Source organism: Ctenocephalides felis, unplaced genomic scaffold (genome assembly GCF_003426905.1).
Source record: "Ctenocephalides felis isolate EL2017-DRISC unplaced genomic scaffold, ASM342690v1 CF-g0.4_SCAFFOLD_01886, whole genome shotgun sequence".
Classification (NCBI taxonomy): Eukaryota; Metazoa; Arthropoda; class Insecta; order Siphonaptera; family Pulicidae; genus Ctenocephalides; species Ctenocephalides felis.
Genome location: NW_020538040.1, coordinates 161,439,286 through 161,461,967, shown reverse-complemented (window position 1 = coordinate 161,461,967; position 22,682 = coordinate 161,439,286). Strand labels below are relative to the sequence as shown.

General features: G+C 30.4%; 1 pseudogene; it reads left to right on the top strand.

Annotated features, from left to right (window-relative positions):
- Nucleotides 1-8,076: 8,076 nt before the first annotated feature.
- Nucleotides 8,077-22,682, top strand: LOC113376161 (annotated as a pseudogene).

Sequence of the window (22,682 nt, the reverse complement as noted above, 5' to 3'; positions counted from 1 at the left end):
GTACCTTTTGCAATAAAAATCACAGAGAAACAAGTGCTGATTATTAAAATAAATTTATTTATTTAAAAATTATCAGTATTTTTCAGTCTCTGCTGATTCAAATCACTTCATGCACAAATATATTCTAAATATCTGTCCAAGCAAGTTTGGCTATTTATTTTTGCCAAGATATTATTGTCAAATTTGTCATGCATTTTTTAAGTCAAATGCTTAGCCAAACAGCTGTAGAACAACACCAAGTTCTGATTGCTGTTCCACAGTTTATTAAAAAAGTAAACAAAATTAATTTTTATATTTTTTAACCTATCTTATTATTGATCTCTTAGAACACTATAAAGTTTGCGCAAAGCTCGTTTCACTTGCGTATATATTTTTAGGTTTGTGAACATTGTTCCAAATAATTATTTTCAAAATTTATTATCCATTATAACTCTACGAATGTATCATCCTCTTACCGAACGATAATGTTTCAATCGGCGCATCGAGTCTACTGCGTTCCACCACACTTTCAACGTTATCACCGGTAGACATTTGCATATTTCTGCTCCTCCGAAGCAGACCGGTTCTGCGGTTTTTCTTATTTTTTATTTTAACTTTTGTTTTTGTTATTATTTTCTTTAGCGTGCCTCTTTTTTTCAATTTTATCGCTTCGCCTCTCCGATGCGTTGCTCTGCGCATAAAGTGTAGATCGTGCAATGGTTCTTGGAATCCACGGGCTGTCTTCTAAGATGTGATTAAGTAATTATATTGTCGGTCGATTTGCGATGCCAGAAAATCTGCACGAAAATGAAACATATCAATATCTGTCAGACTTTTGCCGTCTTTGTAAAAATGTTTACTCGAAGGTAATTTGAGAACTTGATTCTTAAAACCAAACTTTGATGGCACAATGTTTGTTTTTATTGTCGATAGTCGATAGTCTTGAATCTAAAAGTAGAATTTGGAATTCTATGAGAATACATTTGAATTTATGGTAAATGTTCTTGAAATAGCACACAAGTATAGAAACAAGCTAATCAGTCACCCAAATTCATTAGCAAACTCCTTGATAACAGAAAACTATCCAAGAAAGATTGAAAAGAAAAGCTCCACTGGATTTAAGCCATCAACTCTCCTGATAAAAAATGGAAATAACTTAATCATTATTTATAAGAAATTATTTAATAAGTAAATAGTTAAAATTATATAATTATCAATAAAATATTGTGAATTTTATATCGAATGGAAAAACAACTACTGAGTTGTTTTTTCCAACATGCCCTTGTAGTATACAATGTCCCTTTTCGGCCGACTATTGTAAATTCATCAAATTTATTGAATGTCCTTTACTGGACAGTTGTAAAAAAAAGATAATAATAAAAAAAATGTTTTTGATTGACAAAATGTAGATAAATACTTCATAAAAAATATGCATACTAATGTTATATTATCAGTCTCCCGTGTTTCAAATAAGAGTATGTTCAAGAATTGGTATTCTCGGAGAATCTATTTTATTTTTATAAATCCTGTTTCCTTATGTTAAATTTCAATGTGTTGGTAGTCATGAAGCTGTCAAAAAGTTTGAAAGTTGGGCGAGGGACAAAGGTCCAATTTGCCTTTGTGCAATTATATTGTGAAAAACAAACCAATTATATTACAACAAATTATATCGTATATCAAATAAACAGCTTTCTGACTATACGCAGTAAAATGCAATAAAAAGTAATAACATCATTATTAAAATTTGTTTTTTTTTGCTGATTTTCATAACTTTGTCATCTGGTTCTTTTTACCTCATAGGTGGAGTAAAATGGGACATCCAGGGGGCAAACAGGTCCATATTCTTATTTTTAGTTTTAAAGGAATTTTACGAAATAATAGCTACATCATTCAACCAATGCAAAATATAAATTTCATGGGTACATTTTTCACATAAAGAACACTGTATAAAACCTTAATTTAACATTTCGTCAGAAATATTTATCAGCAGAGTTGTAATAACTATTTATTTAATTTATTTTTTGCAAAATTGCCTCTTGTAACTTAATTTACTTTTTGGAGTAAAACTTCTTTAGGCGCAATTAGGGTGTGAATCCGTACAAATGTAACGGAAGTGCGTTACGGCAGAGTCATTCGCTCTTGATGATATCGATTGTGATTCGTCGACGCGAATGGGAATAGAGATCTGTTGTTGTATGCGTACCGGCATCAACGTTGCATGCGTACCGATATCAACAAGGAAGCCGGCATAGATAAATAAACACTTTAAAGTTACATCGAAGTACAAATCTTGATTTAACAAGAATGCTTGAATCAGAAGAATATTTTACCCTCTTCCTTGAAAATAATAAAATAAATTACACATTTTATGCCGTGTACTAAACGTCAGTTTATTGATTAGAAATTATTTCTGTATTATTCGTAGTTTCTATAAATCTTTGAAGTTATTAAAATGGAAAATTATTTTTTAGACAAGACAGATATTACAGCTGTTCAAAGAATGAGATTATATCGCCAGCGAAAAAGTAAAAAGATTACAAGCAAAGAATACATGAAGTTCTTCAAACACAATTACCAATACAATACAATACATCTTATAAATCAATTAATTAATGTATACTAAAAAATTATATTAAAGTCTCGTAAACTAAACAGCAGAACTCACAACTAAAAAAACTAACAACGAAAGAAAATACTTTTGTTATGGATTTTCAAACATTGTCGTTTATCTTCCGATAGTAACGTCATAAGAATAAAGGTGGTGGCTGGTTCTACATCTTTTCCTCTCTACTTGCCAATATTTGTGTTAAAAATTCCTGATTTTACTTGTTTTTGAGATATCGGTGGTGAACTTTTTTTACCCGCGGACCTATTTAAGCCTATGGTGTTTATACGAGCATCTATTTGATGAGAAAATATCTACTAATGTTTCCAGTTTTATCTCTGATGTTTCCTAAAAAAATATCCTCAACATCAATATATTTCAATCAGTACATGCCTCGCCTCTTACGCTAATAAAAACGTTCACGGTGTATTAGTAGAGCTCGGCCGTTATGGCGTCCGAATCATTTATTAGGGTGGGGCTTCTCTTGGCTCCCTCATGGGTTTATTAAAATATTGAATGTTGAACACCCCATTTCGGATTTCTTCCCTATAAAACACATTGCAGTGTTCACATCGTGAACGGTGTGATTCTAGTCTGTCTCGACGCAGCTGTCGATTATCAGCTACTATGGCGTTAATTGAATGCTTCACGACGTAGATGCACAACCTTTGATTCGGAATATACATAAAACTAAATCGTATAAGATAAAGCGGATTTAGATTCAAGTTCGTAAATTAGGAAGATATATGTAAATATATATATATACATATTTGGGTGGTTCTTAATATGTTTGTTTTCGAATTTCCTTGCTCCCAGGGCCTTATATGCTTTCAAATTGATAAAAAAAAATCTCTGAAAGTTTTAGCTCATAATATTAACTTTAAGATAGTCCGCACTCCAACCAAAGTTTCTATGAAAACAACATGGTTAAAATTCTATTTGTTTTATAACTTAGCGACAAGTGAATCGAAATTTTGAGAATAACATTGTATTTGCTTCATACATAAAATCATGAATAAAAAAATTTCAACAAAAATTTGATATATTTCATAAATTTCATAAATTAAGTATTTACGTAGGAAGAAAAACCAAGAAACTTTGGTTGGAGTGCGGTCTATGTTAGAGTTAATAGTTAGAGCTAAAATTTTAGAGAATTTTTTTTACCAATTTGAAAGCATATCAGCCCCTGAAAGCTGAAACAAGTTATAGCATTTTTTTTAAATGTTTTTTAGTGGGTTTCTGAAACCGCTGGACCTGCTTTCCCAAAAATTTAATTAGTTGTTTATTTTGTCAATACAAATAAAATGTTTTCTGAATAATTTAAATCGGACTCTCCGTTATCTCAACAATTGTATTACCATTTTTGGAACATTTTGCTTCGTATCTTCGAAACGGCTAGACATGCTTTGCCAAAAACTAATCCCATCAATACGAATCTAATGTTTTTTGAATTATCCACATCTGTTGATCCATGTTCCCGAAATCGTCGACGCAAATTCGTATCCGGACACACACACAGGATATAACAAAATGTTCTGAAAACTTTGAAACACATGTAAACAAAATATTTTCGATTTTTTGCGATTAACAAAATTATTGCTAATCAAAGAAAAGTGGCACAACCGTGCCCAGTTTCCCCTACTTTGCCTAAAAAGGAAAAACATTGCTATGGAAGAGTGGCAATTTATTTTTCAACATAATCTCTAATAATCGGTATCAGTATAATCATAAATCTCTCATAATCAGTATCAGTAAATTACGTTTATAGGAAAACATTCTGAGGTCATATTTACTGAATTATTTTGCGTGTAATGTGAATTTAGTTAAATCTTTTCTTCAGTTGTCTTCGAAATTGGCCAACCCTGCTTTGCACTATCCATATAAATATGCATGTATTCCGTGTTATAAATCAAAGTTCATACAACATGCGGTTTACAAATATGTCTCGTAATAAAAACGCGTTTGCTTTTGTGTCCTATAGAATAGATAATATAAATGGATGCGGCGTGCAAAGAACAAGGGGCGATAAACCTCTCTATTTTGTATAAGTTTATTAGGTTTCGTTATTGTTACGGTGTATAAGATAATTTCAATCATGCAGTTACAATTTAATTACGACCAAGAAGCATAATAGCGAGGCTTAAAAGTCCGCTGGTAAAAAGGTCCACCACCAATATGTCAAAAACAAATAAGTTTAGGATTTTTTACAACAATATTTGGAAGAAGAGGACAAAAGATGTATAACCAACAACCACCTTGATTGAAAATACATAACAAAAGTACAATTTTTTTTGGTTGTTAGTTTTTTTCGTTGTGAGCACTGTGGTAAGTCGTAAATAACGTAATTTAATTATTTTATAGGATGTAATGTTATTTTTAGGTTAGATTAAGATGAGATTAAAAAAAAAAACTAAATCTGTAGTCTTTACACATAAACTTTAACGTCACTTGTATGTTATGAAGCTGAGTCAAAAAGACCCTGTTATATAACGCTTGTGCTGTTTCTAAGTCAGGTTTTCTATCTGACAAACCTGAGAGAAACTCCTAACTGCACAGCAACTACATGGCTTTTGTCAAAATATAGTATGGAATGTTCTTCATAACATAGCTTTGCATAACATTGGTCTGTTGTGCGGCAGAATCGGTCCATAAGTTAAAAAAACAATTTTACAAGTGATAAATCAAATAAATAGTTTTTGCAACTATGCTGAGAAATCTTTCTGACCCGATACCAGATCAAGGTGATATACAGTGTTATCTCTGTGAAAAATGTACCCATAAAACTTTTATTTTGCATTGGTTGAATTTTTCAGCTATTATTTCGTAAAATCCCTTCAAAATCTGTTTGCCCCATGACTGTTCCATTTTACAACGCCTATGGGGTAAAAAGGGACAGATGACAAATTTTGGAAAAATAGTTAAAGAACACATTTTTATAATTAGGAATGAACTGGGAATTTTATTGAACGTAGTTCGATCGTTTATAGACAAAATTCTGCCACTTTTTCTTGGCAATTTTTTATCAATAACATTTAACTGGTTAAATTATAAAACAAATCAATTGCCTACAAAAAGAAATAACCAATATTTTTTAGATGCAACTATGGCGATTCCCGGAATTTTGAATCTGGATCATATACAGATTTTTGACTCAGGACATTTAGTTATGTAAAAAATTTCACAATTTTAAGTCTTCCGGAAAAAACTATATTATACTTGTTTGATATATAAGAATGTCGCAATTATTATGAATCTGAATCAAATGTTATGGCAATTTGATGACACAATTTTATTCAGATTCTTCTATAAACATATATTATTATCATTAATAAAGTATATTGTATACTGCGTTGAATATTATTACTAGTTCGGATAAAAGATATTAAAATGATTTTTCTTAGGGCTTTTTCTTGGTGGATCACATTAGTCTGACAATCTCAAAATAAGATGTTACTTTTGAATCATATTTTTTAAAATGTCTATCAAACCAGTTCTTGTTTGAACATGAAAAACCCCTATTAAACTTCACTTTGCATATCGATTTAGCCTAAAGACTTCAATGCAATTATGTAATTTTACGAAAGCCTCAATTACATAACATTTGCGACAAAAATGAATATTAACAGTAATTATCGTTGTCGCAGTTTTCTTCGGGGCGAACTTTTTCTTTGTTTCGTTTTTGTACACATGGCTCTAAAGTTACATAATTTAGTTATGATGTGCCGGGTGCATGGAGATGGCCATCGCTTAACTTTTATAACGCCCATTTTAGGTTTAATTATTATGGAGTAAAAATTTAATTTTAAATGAATCCAAACATGCAGGTAAGGCGGAATGGGATGTCTGTCCCTGGTTGTTTTTCGCTTGTCCCAGTTCCATTTGGTTATTAGCACGGCAGTTCCATTGGTGATATTAGCAAACACCGAACCACGAATGCATTTATTGTGCCTTCGTGTTTAATGTAATTGAGTAAAGTATTATTTGGTTAGGTACGGGATCGACGTTAGGGTTTCTGCACGGCGTGGCAGTTATTTATTACCTTGCAACAAATCCGACTATATAGAAACTCCGTACTATAATAGAGTGGAAGCTAATCATAAATTAATTTTTAAAAAAATCTACATTTAGCCATTGGAAAATTTACACGTCTTATTCACTAGACTTTATTTTACCTTATGTAATTACAATCAAGCAATTTAAAATTTATTATCTACCGGTTATAAACGTAGATACCGTAGGGTAGAGCGATTTCTCAAAAACCAGTAAAGTTAAGAATTTTTTTAATAGCAATATTTGCAAGTAGAAGGAAAAAAATATATAACAAGCCATAAATTTATTCTTACGACGTTGCTATCAGGAGAAAAACGGCAATGTTTTAAAAACCGTAACAAAAGTTCTTTCGTGTTATTTGTTTCGGATATAAGCCCTGTTGCTTAGTTTACGAGGCCTTAATATAATTTTTACGTATACATTATTTAATTGTTTTATAAGATTGACTGCAAATTTTAAGTTAGATTCAACAGTTTTTTTTTAATATAACCAAAATACAAAATATTGAACAAAGTAGTAAATTGAGTTTGAAAAAGCAATTTTACAAGAGATAAATTAAATAAATAGTTATTCCAACACTGGTAATTAACTGGTAATCTGACGAAGTAGCAGATCAAGGTTATTTACAATTTTTACAATCTCCGTAAAAATGCACCCATACATTTTATATTTTGCATTGGTTGAATAATACAGCTATTATTTTGTAAAATACCTTTAAAATTATAATAAATGATTAGACGTGTATGTCCCCTAGCCGCCGTAATTAATCACGCCTATGGGGTAAAAAAGACCAGGTTACAGTGATTAATTAACTGGGATTTTTACTGAATATAGTCAGAGAGGAAAGGATATTTAGGTATAACATAAAAATTGTTTCTTAATATATAAGGAATATTATTTTAATATTTTATAATTTATGGTTTTTATTCTATTCTAAACATTTATAATTTCTATTTTAACTTCCCGTAGGCTAGTTATAGTAATGGACCGAAAATCGGAAATGAAAATTTTTGCATTTCTCGACGTTTTGAAGGTTTCTGAACATTTTGGCATATCTCAGAAAAAATGGATGTATGTGTGTGTGTGTTTTGTGTGTCCGCATTTTTATATTACGTTAATAATTTTTGTACCTAATACCTTTACGTAATATAATAATAATATAATTTCAAACTTCCGAATACAGAAAGAACTTAGATTATTTTTATAATATTCAATAACGAATTTGTAAATTATTCATAAAATTTATTCAGTCATTTAATATCATCCGTAAAGTCAAGATTTCTGGCTTGTCATATAACTGTAAATTAAACCCTAGCTTTCGGTTTAATAATTTATATTCTCGTTCTATTCTAGAACATATCCGTGCCAATACGATATTCTCGGCCGGTGTGCACGTACAATATATGAGAGTATAAAGGAGTTATTATAACATTACCTATATACATTTGCAAGGGATCACTATGGGAATAACGCAGGTTGGTAATAATGTCTAGTTTTAGTCACAACTATATTAAAGAAACATTGTGATTGATATTTTATAATTAGTTCACGGTAGATACATTTTATATCTCATAAGGGGATTTCCAAATTTCCATCGAATTTGGGTACGACTTTGTACCAAGGCAAATTACTTCCTGTACAAGTAACTACGGCTAAGCATTAAAAATGTTAGTACAAAACCCATAGAAATGTAAACAAAACTTATACTAATTATTAAAATCTCTATAAAATATCTGATAATTTTTTGCGCATTTGTCCAATAATCATTTTTGATCGCCAATGTTTTTTATTAAATCTGCGAAACCGCTGGACTAATTGTTCCGAAAATGTAATCAGTTCTTTATTTCAATAACAAATAAAACGTATTTTGAATGCTTCAAATTTTTTGCACTTTTTGCCTTATACCTTCCAAACGGCTGGACCTGCCAAACTAATCAGCACGTCTCTCCGTCAATACTAACCAAATGTTTTTCAAATTATTCAAATCGGTTGATCCGTGTTCCCAAAATCGTCGACGAAATTTTGTATCCGTACACACACGCACATACATACACACAAACAGACATCCACTTTTTCTAAGGTATGCCTTAGATTAAAACTAAAATGTTCAGAAATCTTTGAAATTTTCGATCTTTTGCGATTACTATACCTTACCTTACAAAAAAGTTCATAAAATTTCAATCAGTTCATAACATCAGTTCATGAATACAAAAATGAAGATGATTTATAAATTAATTTTTGCCTATTTATGATAGTAAATTAATATTTTATATACAAATATTTACCATTTCTACTAATAATACATTATGACTTTATTATTTTATTTATTAATTGGCCTTGCTTACAAGGCATTTAGCTACCTACAACATTACCTAATTATTATCTATTACTACAATTCTACTACATTCTTCAGTTTCTTCATATTCTCTTCTTTTTTCATAAATCCTACTCTTCTTATACTATATTCTTCTCAACTTTTCTTCTTCAAATAAATCATATTATTCTTATAGTTTTTTCAACTTATCTTCATTCTTTCTTCTTCTTTTCATCTTCTTACTTCCTGAGTCAAATTTACATTTTCTTGCAATTTTCTTTACATTTATTTGTAAAAAATTTCAATGCAAAAGGTGCGATCTTAAAGATAAAAATACGTTTCTTATGTTTATTAATATTTGAATTATTATTTTTATATTCAGAACCCAGGTATTAGTTTAGCAGAGAAATAAATTGTTGTAACATAATTTGCTAAATAGAATATAAAATACATTTTACTCTATTTTATGGCATCAAGAAAAAAATACAGGTTTCCCTTAATTTTAATAATATTTTTAAAATTAGAACACAAGATTTAGAATAGTAGAGAAATCACTTTGCGTAGTATAACTTTTCAAAATACATTCTAATTTGTAATCGATAAAATCTTAAAATGTATCTAAGTAGCTATTATCTAGAAATAATATTGAACAATTATACTACAAGCATATTCAAATTTCATTGTGTTTAAAAATCGATTTACGAAAGTTTTTGAATGTTTGCTTTTATGGAGCAAAAAACAATACTTAGATATAACACATTAATTGCTATGTCAGTCATATGTGTTCTACATAAGCCATATCAAATACATATGTCTGATAAAGTGACCAGAAAATAGCTTATCTTACCACAACAACAAAAATATATAAGCCATGACAGTCATATATGTATGACATAAAAATAGTGTTTTTCAGTAATTTTGGTAAAATAAATTCTTTGGTGCAGCAAGTTGCCTTGATACATTTTTAACTAAATTATTTAATAAAGTTACCACGGCCCATGTAATATTTTTTCTGATATCGTGGCGATTAACGTGTTACAGATCAAAAATATCACTTTGGTTTAAAATAAGCATATTGAAAATAAAAAGTTTTTACAAAATATGTTTAAAATATCCACTTAAGTTGATTTTGAAGTAACATTGATTTATTGCTATATTAAATTAATAATAATAAACTGCACACTAAGGTAATTGCTCAATCTTAATACCATTAAAATCTAGATAATACTTCTTTCCCTTCTTTTCAAGACATGATCAGCTAATTAAAATTTATCAAATTTTCTCCATATTATTTAACCCATCGTTATCGCGTATACAACAACCTCACAGAATCATATCCCCCAAATCACGAGTTCGTAATTTTATTCAATAAAACTGTTCAAACATTCAATCTGTAATGAAATCGCCCGACTCCCTTATATAGGGGTGGAAAGTTTATACTAGGGTTGGCCGATGGAATATAGGTTGTCGTTATGGTTTTAGGAGGCACGCCCATGATAAAATGAATAATCCCCTTATGATGTAGCTAATTCGATCGTTTGTTCGAAGCAGAATTCATAACTGTTTATTTCTCGGGGGGGTAGACTTTATATAATGACGATGCTGTTGCGATTATTGGGGGCGATTATAGCTGGGGCAGGAATTTGCAGACTGTAGATTTGATATGTTAGGTGATTGAGTTCTTACAAGATTGTATTTGGATCTTACTCGCGTATCCTGGTATATACAACTTTCTATTTACTATTATGTAACATGTTTCGTTGTTTCTTCTATATTGTAGTAACATACCAAAAATTGTCTTGGGTTTTGAAAGCACTCATTATACATTTAATCTCTGTCATACGTAAATCTTCTTTTTTAAAAGTGACATACGCCCAGGATTTGCCGCGACAGTACAGATTTTTACTTTGCATCCCAGATTTTTCTAATAAGTAATAATCCTGAATTTTAATTTTGGTGCCAGTTTGTTCCGAATTTTCGAAAAGGTTCTTATTTTACCTTCCCGTTGGGTAAATTATTGTAATTGTCCAAAAATCGAAATTGAAAATTTTTGCATTCTTTCGCGTTTAGAACGTTTGGCATACCTCATAAAAAATGAATGTGTGTGTGTTTGTATGTATGGATACAATTTTTCGTCTACGTTTTCGGGCGCACAGATCAACCGATTTGAATGGTTCAAAAAACATTGATAGTTTTTGACAAAGGCAGATCCAGCCATTTCGGTGATACAAAGCAAAGAGTGCAAAAAATAGAAATCGAATTTTTGAGAGAGCGGAGCATCCGATTTAAATGATCCAAAAAACGTTCAATTCGTAATGACGGGAAGAAGTGGTGATTAGTTTTTGGCAGAGGCAAGTCCAGCTGTTTCGAAGATACAGAGCTAAATGAGCAAAAATTGACAGTTTTTGCGAGAACTAAGCATCCGACTTGAATGATTCAAAAAACTTTTTGCTTGTGTTGACGAAGCGATTGCTTTTGGGATTTTTTTCAATATGCAAAATAATTCGAATTTTATTTTTAATTCTAGCTAAAGTTCTAAAGCTCACTTCTATATAGGTACTTCAAATAAATCATTTTAACTTTGCTATTCATTTTATATAATTCTTATAAATATTAGGCAATGTCCATTTTAAATTCGATTGATTAAATTTTGTTTATTTACTTTTTGGTAAAGATATATAAGTTATAATATTTATAATAATCTATTTGAAAACATTTAATATTCCTCGAATATTTTATTACGGTACGGAAAGTACCAGCAATTTGCCTTAAGGCACAATGCCATACACCACTGGTTTAGTATTTATTTTTTATATATTTCAACAAGAATTTTGTTTTACAAATCTGAAGCAGGGAAACTGTGCATTCGCGAAATGCGCTAAATAGACGCACTAAAAGGGATTTATTTATTAAAAATAATTATGAATTTTATGCAATGCTAAAATCCCAAAACCCTACTCCAACAATTCATAGTTCTGAAAAATATAAAAAGTTTTGTACTTAAATAAGAAATACTGTCACCATGTCTGATTTAAAAAATGATCAATTTTACAAAGAAAAATGATTTTTATTATATTCCTAGATAATACTTGCTACGTATAATTTTTTATTGAAATTGAGTCTTAACTAAAACTATAACAAATTAAGGAAAAATTGAAAATTATATCCAGATATATCATATACAAAATTGTAAAAATTCTATATTAGTAAGAAATATATTAAAATTTCAATTCTTTACATGCGTTTAACCTACTCTAAGAACTTAATTAATTTTTATTTGACATTTTATTTTAACTTGTTTTTTTTTAATATCCGTTAAAGCATATCTCTTATATACTTTCATATTTCTTTTCTTAATTTCCGTATAACATCTATTTGTTACATACATTTATAGTTTATCAAAATTTTATTTTACGTGTACATCTGCAGCGCATCATCTAACTATTCTTAGGTGTAACCACATATAATAGATTAAATCCCTTGCAAAAGGGACAACTGTCACGCTGGCCATATTTGTAACATTTGCCCAAAAGTTTGCCATGTAACGCAACACCATTATCACTCGTATGTGTACATAACAGACAAATCATAATTTACTATTACCGGTAGGGCTAACGCCTAGTAAGGTCTCCGGATGGCAAGATTTACGCCCATATCACAATTGAGTAGTTTGTATTTTGCAAACATCATTATCCTTCGATTCAATACAGAATAATGTCAACCCGAAGCAATATATCTCCTATTGTGATGCCAGAAGATACATTTTGGCGAACAATGAAATTATTAGGTCAGGACACAAAATGGTTTGCTGGTTCGCAAATAGAAAATACTAAATGGTTTGGCAGGCACCAATTGGATGTAGAACTAAACCATCTAATACCATATGATGTCTTGCTTAATTAATTGCGTTTTTGCATTTTGAAATATTATTTGTTTTTTATCTTTCTTATGTCTGTGTACAACTTTTTACTTAACATGGTACATTAACACTAGGTTTATGGGCATTTCGTATCCTACGGAGTTAAATTTTCAATATTTTTTTTAATATCAAAAAATTTTTTTTTCAATACCGAAAATAGTTCTAATTTTAGCTAAAGGTCTAAAGCTCACTTATATACTTCAAATAAATAATTTTAACTTTGCTATTCAGTTTATATAATTCTTATAAATATTATACAATGTCCGTCATTTTAAATCCGATTGATTAAGTTTTATTTATTCTATTTTTGTAAACAGATATAAACATTGTCGTCCAATTTATAAGCTCTTTATTTTGTCTATAAAATGAGAATAATGAAAACTACCGTATTTAATTATAATTATCTATTTGGAAACATTTAATATACGTCGAACATTTCATTACGGTACAGGAAGTTCCAGCAATTTACCTTAAGGTACTATGCCATACACCACCAGTTTGTACTCAGATTAAGTTGAAATGTATAACTTAAGATTTAACATTAATTGAATGTTTTTGTGCAATATTTGCATGCATACATAAAATACGTATAAAAAAATTACAGCTTCTAATTTCATTACATGTTTAAGAAACTTCAGTCGAAATTCTGATGTTGACAACTTATCACAAACTTCTAGTTTCGTGTGTCACGATGATCTTTTTGTTAGAAAAATAAATAATTAGATTATATGTATAATCAAGTTTAGATCCTTTTGAATGTATTTTGTTACAAATAAAGCAAATGCGTAATAATTTTTTTTTCAATTTAAGAAATAGTATATCACATACGAATTTAAAAATTTTGAACATTTATTACAAAATTATAAATGTACATATATATAATACCTATGAATATGTAATAATAAACTATGAATTTACGACACAAAATAGTTGAGATAAATGCTATAGTTTTTTGGACATTTCATTTCGAACTTCAAATTTCGTCCGACGGGTCCCGTAAGGCTAGTGTTAAATACACATAACAATAATATTTCATTCAATTTAATTTACCATTTGTAATATAAGCTTATAGTATTTTTATATTGTAATCTTAAGTTTGATAATAATTTGTGATTAACAATATATTTTAAGGTACCTCTTTACGAATTTCATGTCAGTTTAATTGACCGTTTTAATTTACAAGTAAAAACTTAGTTGTTAAAAAAATGTTTATATTCATACTTTGTCCGTGATTACAAAATCAGTATCGAAGTGAAATTACAAAGCCGATGGTACGAAAAATATCGTTTGCACCAGCCTCACATTACACCATGCATAATTTCAATAGCTTAATAGAATTTGCAATTTCATATGACTAGAGCTTTCTCCTTTAAGATGATGCGAATCTGCAGGAAACCCAGTATTGAATGATGGGGCGGCATGTTAAAGGACGTTCAAGACTCATCCTTGTCTGGCGTTGCCAGTCCGGGGCCTCGGGGTATATCATTTTTCTTACAATCAGGTAAATATCGGTCAACAAACTCCTCGCCTCTTGTGTAATTCAAAGTCAAAATATTGAAGGTGAAACTATTCGAGGCTAACAAGCCGGAATGACAGACGAAATGCAATTTACTCAGCCATGTAAAAAAGGCAACAAGAGTAGAATAGAAGAATTAGGATATATTAGGGACCGGGTCTCATTGTCGAAAAATGACTTTGATGTCCACCGAAGACGATTTTTATCTTTTGGGATTGTTGATTGTTGTTTACTGTGACATAAGTCACAACATTGCGGTTCTGCACCTGGGAGGTAAACAGGACGATACCTTTGTTGGCTTACAATTTGTTGTTCGGATCGCAAACACTGCTGCCGCGGACAATGCGATTTGTATTCAGGCCGTGCGCCCTCGCCGTCTACAAACATTGTAATTAATATGCCGATTTCTAAACGTTTTATGATCTTAAGAAATATAGGGGCTTTTGCAATGTACTAACAATAAGTCATGTAAATTGAAATTTGCTAATGGAGATTATTTCAATTATGTTTACTAGCTTTATCATATCATCTAAGATTTCTGCAAAGAAATATATTTTGTGTATTTAGTTTGAATTCAGTTAGCATAAATTGATTGATAAAAGAAATTATTTATCTTAGAAAGAATATTTGTTATTATTTATCACATTATATATACATATGAATATGTATTATTTATTTTTTGAACAGCAATGAAAACTTAAGGGTCATATAAGCTGTTGTAATGAATTTCATTATAACTATGTAGCTTTATTAACTTCCCGTATGGTAATTATCTTTCTGTAGGGTAAGTTATAGTAATCGCAAAAAAAAATCTAAAATAAATTTTGTTATATATCTTTACGTTTTTGAAGTTTCTGAACATTTTGATATGCCTTAGAAAAAATTTATGATGTGTATGTTTACGTTTATGTGCGTATAGTGCGGATACAATTTTTCGTCAACGATTTCGGGAACAGGAATCAACCGATCTGAATAATTTAGAAAACGTTCGATCCGTATTGATGTGGAGACAAACTGATTAGCTTTTGATAAAAGTCGTTTTGAAGGTACGTGACAAAAAGTGTCAAAAACTAGTGGGGTGTATGGCATCGTGTTTTAAGGCAAATCCGTACCGTAACGAAATATTCGAGGAATACTGAATATTTTCAAATAAATTATTACAAATATTGTAACATTGTCTAATATTTATAAGAATTATATAAACCGAATTGCAAAGTTGAAATTATTTGTTTAAAATATATTAGAACTTTAGTCAGAATTAAAAATAAAATCTGGTTTATTTTCAATATACAAAAAAAATTTTTTTTGAAAAAAAAAATAATTTGAAAAAAAAAATATTTTGAAACAATTTTCTTTTCCAAAATCAAGTAGAAAGTTCTTTGAATCATTTAAATCGGACGCTTAGTTCCCTCAAAAACTGCCATTCTTTTACATTTAGCTCTGTATCTTCGAAATTGCTGGGCCTACCTTTGCCAAAAACTAATAACCACTTCTCCCGATCATTACTAATTGAATGTTTTTTAGATTATTCAAATCGAATACTCCGTTCTCTCAAAAACTCGATTTCTATTTTCTGCACTCTTTGCTTTTTATCTCCGTAACTGCTGGACCTGCCTTTGCCAAAAACTAATTAGTTAATCTCCCTATTAATAGAAATCGAATGTTTTATGAACCATTCAAATCGGTTGATCCGTGCGCCCGAAAACGTGACCGAAAAATTGTATCCATACATACACACACATCCATTTTTTCTGAGGTATGCCAAAATGTTCAGAAACTTTCAAAACGTCGAGAAATGTAAAAAATTTCAATTTCGATTTTTGGACGATTACAATAACTTACCCCACGGGAAGTTAATAATAATTCAGTATTTGATAAAACGGAGCGTCCGATTTGAATTATTTAAAAAATATTTTACTTGAATTGATAAAATAAAGAACTTAATTAAGAATTAGAAGAAGAAATTTTTGGGAAGGCAGGCATTTGCAGCGATTTTGAAAATCCAATAAAAAAAGAAAAAAAAACGCAATTTTGTTGTCAAAAATGATCAATAGAGATATACGCATCAAATTATCAGATACCAAAATTTATAATGTTTAAACATGGGCTCCGATATTTTGTCAATGAAGCTGCTACGCGTTGCGACTGCTTTGAAAAAAAAAAATCAAAATTTTCAACAAGTTTCAAAATATAAATAAAATTCTTTTTTTTTTCAAAAATTTCAAAATACTCAAATTTAATTTTTTTTTAATTTTCAAAAAAATTTAAAGTTTAAAAAAAATTAAATTACGGTACGGAAAGTTCTAGCAATTGGCCTGAAGGCACAATGCCATGCACCCTTAGTTTGTAATTATATTAATTGCGTATTGATATATATTACAATCGTTGTCCTTCAAGAAACTTTTTAGTCTGTTGTAGGTGTCTTCTCTAAATCATCATCGACTTCTGCCCTGAAATGCCACCCGCGCAGTTTCGTGTGACTCGAGCCGAAATGTTGTGACAATGTTATCTAGCTGAGAGCATCTATGAGGGCGGCTTCATTGATGGTCGATATATCTGCTTCTCTACTTGCTCCTTATTTACGATCGTCGATTCTTCACTGAACTATTATTTGTATGGGTTAGGAGACAGCTACGTTTAAAAAAAAAGCTAGCTGTAAGTGGAATTCTGTCTTAAGGCAATTAAGGCATCGTGCCTTAAGGCAAATTGCTGGAACTTCCCGCACCAAAAATTAATATTTTTTTAATAACGATTATCATTTTTTTTAAATGAAAAAATTTTACTTCGAAAAAATAAGATTTTTGAGAAACTATAAATTGGACAAAAAAAATTTAAAAAAAATTAAAAAAAAAAAAAATTAAAAAATAAATATTTTTTTTAATATTTTTTTCGAAAAAAAATGTTTTCTTTATTTTAACATATTTTCGAAGATCTGAACTTTTCTTCAAAGCAGTCGTACTGCTTTAACTGCATAGAGACAAAATATATAAAGCGCGTAAGCGCCGCGTCGCTGTCTAACGGATAAACATTGGTACGGAACTCATAGGATTGTAAACAAAATTTATACTTATTGTTAAAATCTCTATAAAATATCTGATAATTTGATGTGCATATGTCTAATGATCATTTTTGACCGCCAAATGGCATTTTTTTTTACTTTTTTCGTTAGATTTCCGAAACCGCTAAACCTGCCCTTATGAAATTTTGATCAAATCTTGTCAATAGAAGTAAAATGTTTTTTGAATTATTAAAATCGGAAGCTCCGTTCTCTTAAAAACTGAGGTACCGTTTTTCGCACTTTTTGTCCCATATCTTCGGAACGGCTAGACCTGCCTCCGCTAAAAACTATTCAGCACGTCTCCTTATCAATACGAATCGAATGTTTTTTGAATTATTCAAATTGCTTCATCCGTGTTCCCGAAATCGTCGACAAAAATTTGTATCCGCACACACATACATACACGCACACACACACACATACACACACACATACATCCATTTTTTCTAAGGTATGCCAAAATATTCAGAAACCTCTGAAACGTAAAGATATATAAAAATTTTCATTTTCGATTTTTTTGCGATTACTATAACTTACCCTACGGGATGTTAAAAATAATAGAAAAATATATTAGTTAGACGATCAAAATATGAGAAGAAATGAAAAATGTTTAGTAGATTTAGATACCATTTCGAATGGATACCTTGGAGTATGTAAATTTGGTGTTGATGCATATTTTAATGAGTTATGTTGATTCCGGCAGTAGCACCAAGTAAAAACAAACTAAAGCAATTATGAATTCAGCTTTATTTGCTTAATGAAACCATTTTAGTTCCTAGACTTCAATAACTTTGTGCATAAATGTAGTTTGGACATAAATTTGTCATCTCAATTTTTAGTTTTAACCCTCCGTCGGTCGGATATTTATTTACCTTCGAACGGTCGGAGTGGTCTGGCTGGACCACCATTTATTTTACATGCATTTATATGGGATAAATTAGTTTTTGTTGTCTTATATATTAACGATTATTAATAGTAAATATTTATAGTTTTGATTCTTTCTATTTCTTGCCGTTTTTTGCATGTGTTGAGCTTACCCCTAATAAAAATATTTCAAAAAAAAAATCATGTAATATAAAAAATTTGTTGCTTTTTTGTTGATTTTTCTGTTTTATATCAATTAAAAACAATATTTATTCCTTTCCGGTGTCTTCGAAATCAATGTGAAATTCAAATGAAAGCGAAATGAGGTGCGTCGTCTTTGAAATGAGCTGTAAAGCTCAAAGTGAAAATATAATTTCAATTGAGCTGAAAAAAATTGTTCGAAAAAAGTTTCGAATGCCGTACGGGTAGAAAAATTGTTATTGTAATGTGCGCATTATTCATCCGATTTTAATGTTGGCGATAACCAATAACTTTGATGGGTTTTCAAGGTACTCTCGTCGTGTAAATACTAACATCAACATATAGCAAAGAATATATAAAACGACTGGTTTACATATATCAAAATGCGTCATATTTCATACAAAATGTATGAAAATATTCAGAACAGACTACTAGACAGACCACTCCGACCGTTCGATGTTATAAAAAAGTGAATATCCTTATAATTATCCTTCTGTACATTTTTTGTTCTGATTTTTTTATTGATCGACAGCTAATGAAATTTTAGGAAAAGTCAAGAAATTTCAAGTCGATAGGATTACTAGAAGTATATTTTTTTTTAAATTGAATTCGAAAAAAGTCTGGCCGGACCACTTCGACCGATGGAGGGTTAAGTGTTCTGCCGTTTTAAAATTCTTGACTTTCTTAAAATAAATTGATTGTTAATTTTGAAGGAAGACCGAAATGGTAATATGTTTGTAATCCGAACATACAGAAATGACCATTTAGTAATGGTCACATTACTAAATTGTTTAATTATCAGAATTAAACATAGCCATAACATAAAACTGGTACTTCATGTTGGATTATTTTAATTTAATTTTCTATTATTTAAGCTATTTAAAATTGCATTTTAAACTTTTCCTAATTGATATCGTAAGGGCCGAATTGTATGTATTCATCTTTACTTTCCTGTTAGTTGTTCTAATATGAAATTTTTAACGTATTTTAAAATAACGTATTGTGCAAAGATTAGTAAAAGATGCAAAGAAATTATATATTTTTTAAATTATATTGAAGAAAGAACTATATTGAAAATTTCATATCCGGATCTCGTGTTGGCGCTTCCTAAGGCGTGCGCTCGTATTTTTCGCATGCGTCGCATTCAAGGTAGGGCCGTCCCTGATTATTACTTAATTTCATATTTTAAATGAATTATTTGTCAAATCCTGTTCATATATGTATCATTCAATCTGCCATACATATACTGTATCTTATATTATTTTAATTTCTTGCACATCTCAGCTGCTTTTTGGCAATAATAATGTAGACATTTCATTTTTCTTAGTATTTCATGAAAATCACAACTATATAATCATAGCAATATTATAATAATGATAAATAAGTGAATATTTCGACCAGGACGTTATCACATCCGAGCGAAACCGTTGCTAATTCATTGTTGCCCTGGGTGGTCATCTCGTTTAGCGTCATGTAACTGCAGTGTTCTTATCTGCAGGTAAATGCCAGTCGGTGCGTTTAGTCTATTACTTTGTTGTCCCCTTTGTGTCCATCTGAAGGCTGTTGTGCTGTTGTTGTCCCATTGCGGTTGCGTTAACACAAACCTAGGACGGCGGGATGCGAGCGCCGTACTGCGCTTTGTACAGGCGCCGAAGCTGCCAGTACAGAATATATGAAAATAGGAAAACCTATAGGTGCGTGTGGCTATGTGCGTGGGATATTTTTCTCTAATTATGATAAATATGTTGATTAAAGAAAATACATTTTAAATAAGCATTCATAAAAACAGAAACTAGTAGTGCATAATAATAGAAACTAGTAGTAACCCAAATTAACATACGTTAGCGTTATTTAACATTTTGGAAGCTTTATTTTTTTTGAAAATCAATTTTTTTTATATTATTTTTGAACAGCAATCAGGACCTTAGGTCCTATGAGCTGTTGGGCTGAAACTTCTCTTTACTTCGTATTTTTTTAGATGGTAACCCAATGGTTAATCCATCCATATTTGATGATTTTTTGTTATTAGAAATTAATCTAATTTTGTTATTAGAATTAATCTAATAAGGCTGACATTCAAATAGTTATCGAGACACTTCAAATAGTTTTCGAAAAAACGCATTTTAAATATTTCAATAGGATTGAAAAAAAAGTTTTTTTGCAAATATCTCGGGAACGGTTAGGGCTATCACAAAAATTTTTGCACCAGAAGATACATATTTTAAATACGCATATTTCATTCATAAACATTATGATCCTATGTTGAATATTTTCCGAGCTATAGGCGTTTAACTGTTTCAAACTTAAAAATTTGAAACCGTTTTTTGCGTATATCTCGCGAATGGTAAGAGGTTTCTTAAAACTTTTTATACTGGGTTAAAGATCTTTTGATTTAAAATATTTCACCTGGAAACATCAATATCCTGTGATGAATCGTTCAAAAGTTATAGGCGCTTAAAGATTTCATGAGTAAAAAATGCTCAAAAATGTACGAAAAATTTGTTAGTTTTTTTAATTTTTTACAGACTTCCCGGGCACGTAGAAGCTTCAATTAAACGTCAGGTAAATTGCCTTGTGGGCTAGAATAACGTGAAAAAACGGCATTTTAATATTCTTAATGGTGTATAAATATTTTGCCTCGGTGAGTTTGGACACTATCGACACCATGTCAACGTGGTCCTGGAATGTATTTGATGGCGAATTTGTTCACAATACTGCACTCCTTGCCTACAAGTTCCTTATGTCATCCACTGGGGATGTACACGTACAAAATTAATATATTATATATATATAGTTTTTTTTAATTTATTACTACAAACTTACTTACGTACTTTGTTACTCTGATACTGATTCTTCAGCGCTTGTCCCTTGTCCAATTATTGGCAATATTCCTTTGGTGTCAATCCGTCCATGATGGTAGGAAATATAAGTGACGATTCTAGGCTCCAAGTCAGGTTTTATATGCTCCAAAACAAAGGAGTGGGGATATTTCCTAGTTCAATATTTTGCCGTTGCGTTGAAATTTTGCAGTGCGTTTAAGGCGTCGAAAGTGTAAGGTTCTCATATGTCAATTGTTACTCGTCTAGTGTCCAAAGGTTTTAAAATACTTTGTTGTGTTATGGAAGAAAAACTAAAAATTTTATTACGAATCTAATAGTGTATAACACTTTATACGTTTTTTTGAGGTTAAATATAAATATTATTCAATAAGTAGATATTGTGAATTTTATATCGAAAAAACAACTACTGAGTTGTTTTTTCCAACAAGTCAATATAGTATACAATGAACCTTTTCGGCGGACTATTGTAAATTCATTAAATTTACTGAATGTCCAATACTGGACAGTTGTAAATAAAAGAGTTAATAAAAAAATGTAAATATAAATATTCATTAATTTTAACATCGGTATTTTTTGTTAATTTTATTAAAAATTTTGTTTAAGTTATTCGAAGCAAGAAAGAAGAATTCGCAAAAGGCCACAGAGGCTCTTTGGCCGTCAACACTTACAAAGAATTAGCTAAAAAAGTCAAAGAGAAGGAAGACGAGAAGAAAAAACATTTGGCCAATGGCAAGACAACCACTGTTGAAGGCTTATCAGTTGGACAAAGTGCTGGTCTTAAGGTAATAAAAGATCGAAGACTTTGGCCTATAATTTGTGGAAGAATATATAATAGTCTTTAATTTTTTTTATTTTTTATGATGATTTGGACGTCGACGACAACGATGTTGGAGAAAAAACGTTTGGCCTTTTTGGATCTACTTTGGAGTCCAACCAGAACGGAGTTGTCATTTCTGATACCGAAATCAAGGAACAAGTCGATACCATCATGTTTGAGGTAAATATATATGATGACAGAGTATACCAAGCTGCACGAAATTAATTAGAAATTTATGAATTTTTTATAAAATATTGTTTTAAATTTTTAGAGACACGATACGATTGCTGCAGGCAGCAGGTTCTTCTCGTCTTTGATGGAAATCCATCAACACATCCAGGTAAATATAAACTGGACGAAATCTTTGGAGACAGTGACGGACCAGCAACATTCCAAGACACTTTAGAAATGAAATATTTGGAGAGATGTACCCCTCTGATGGAGACTTTGAAAATCTGCCCAGTACCAATTATTACCAGGCAGATTCAGGAAGACTTAAAATTAGGTAAAAGATTATAA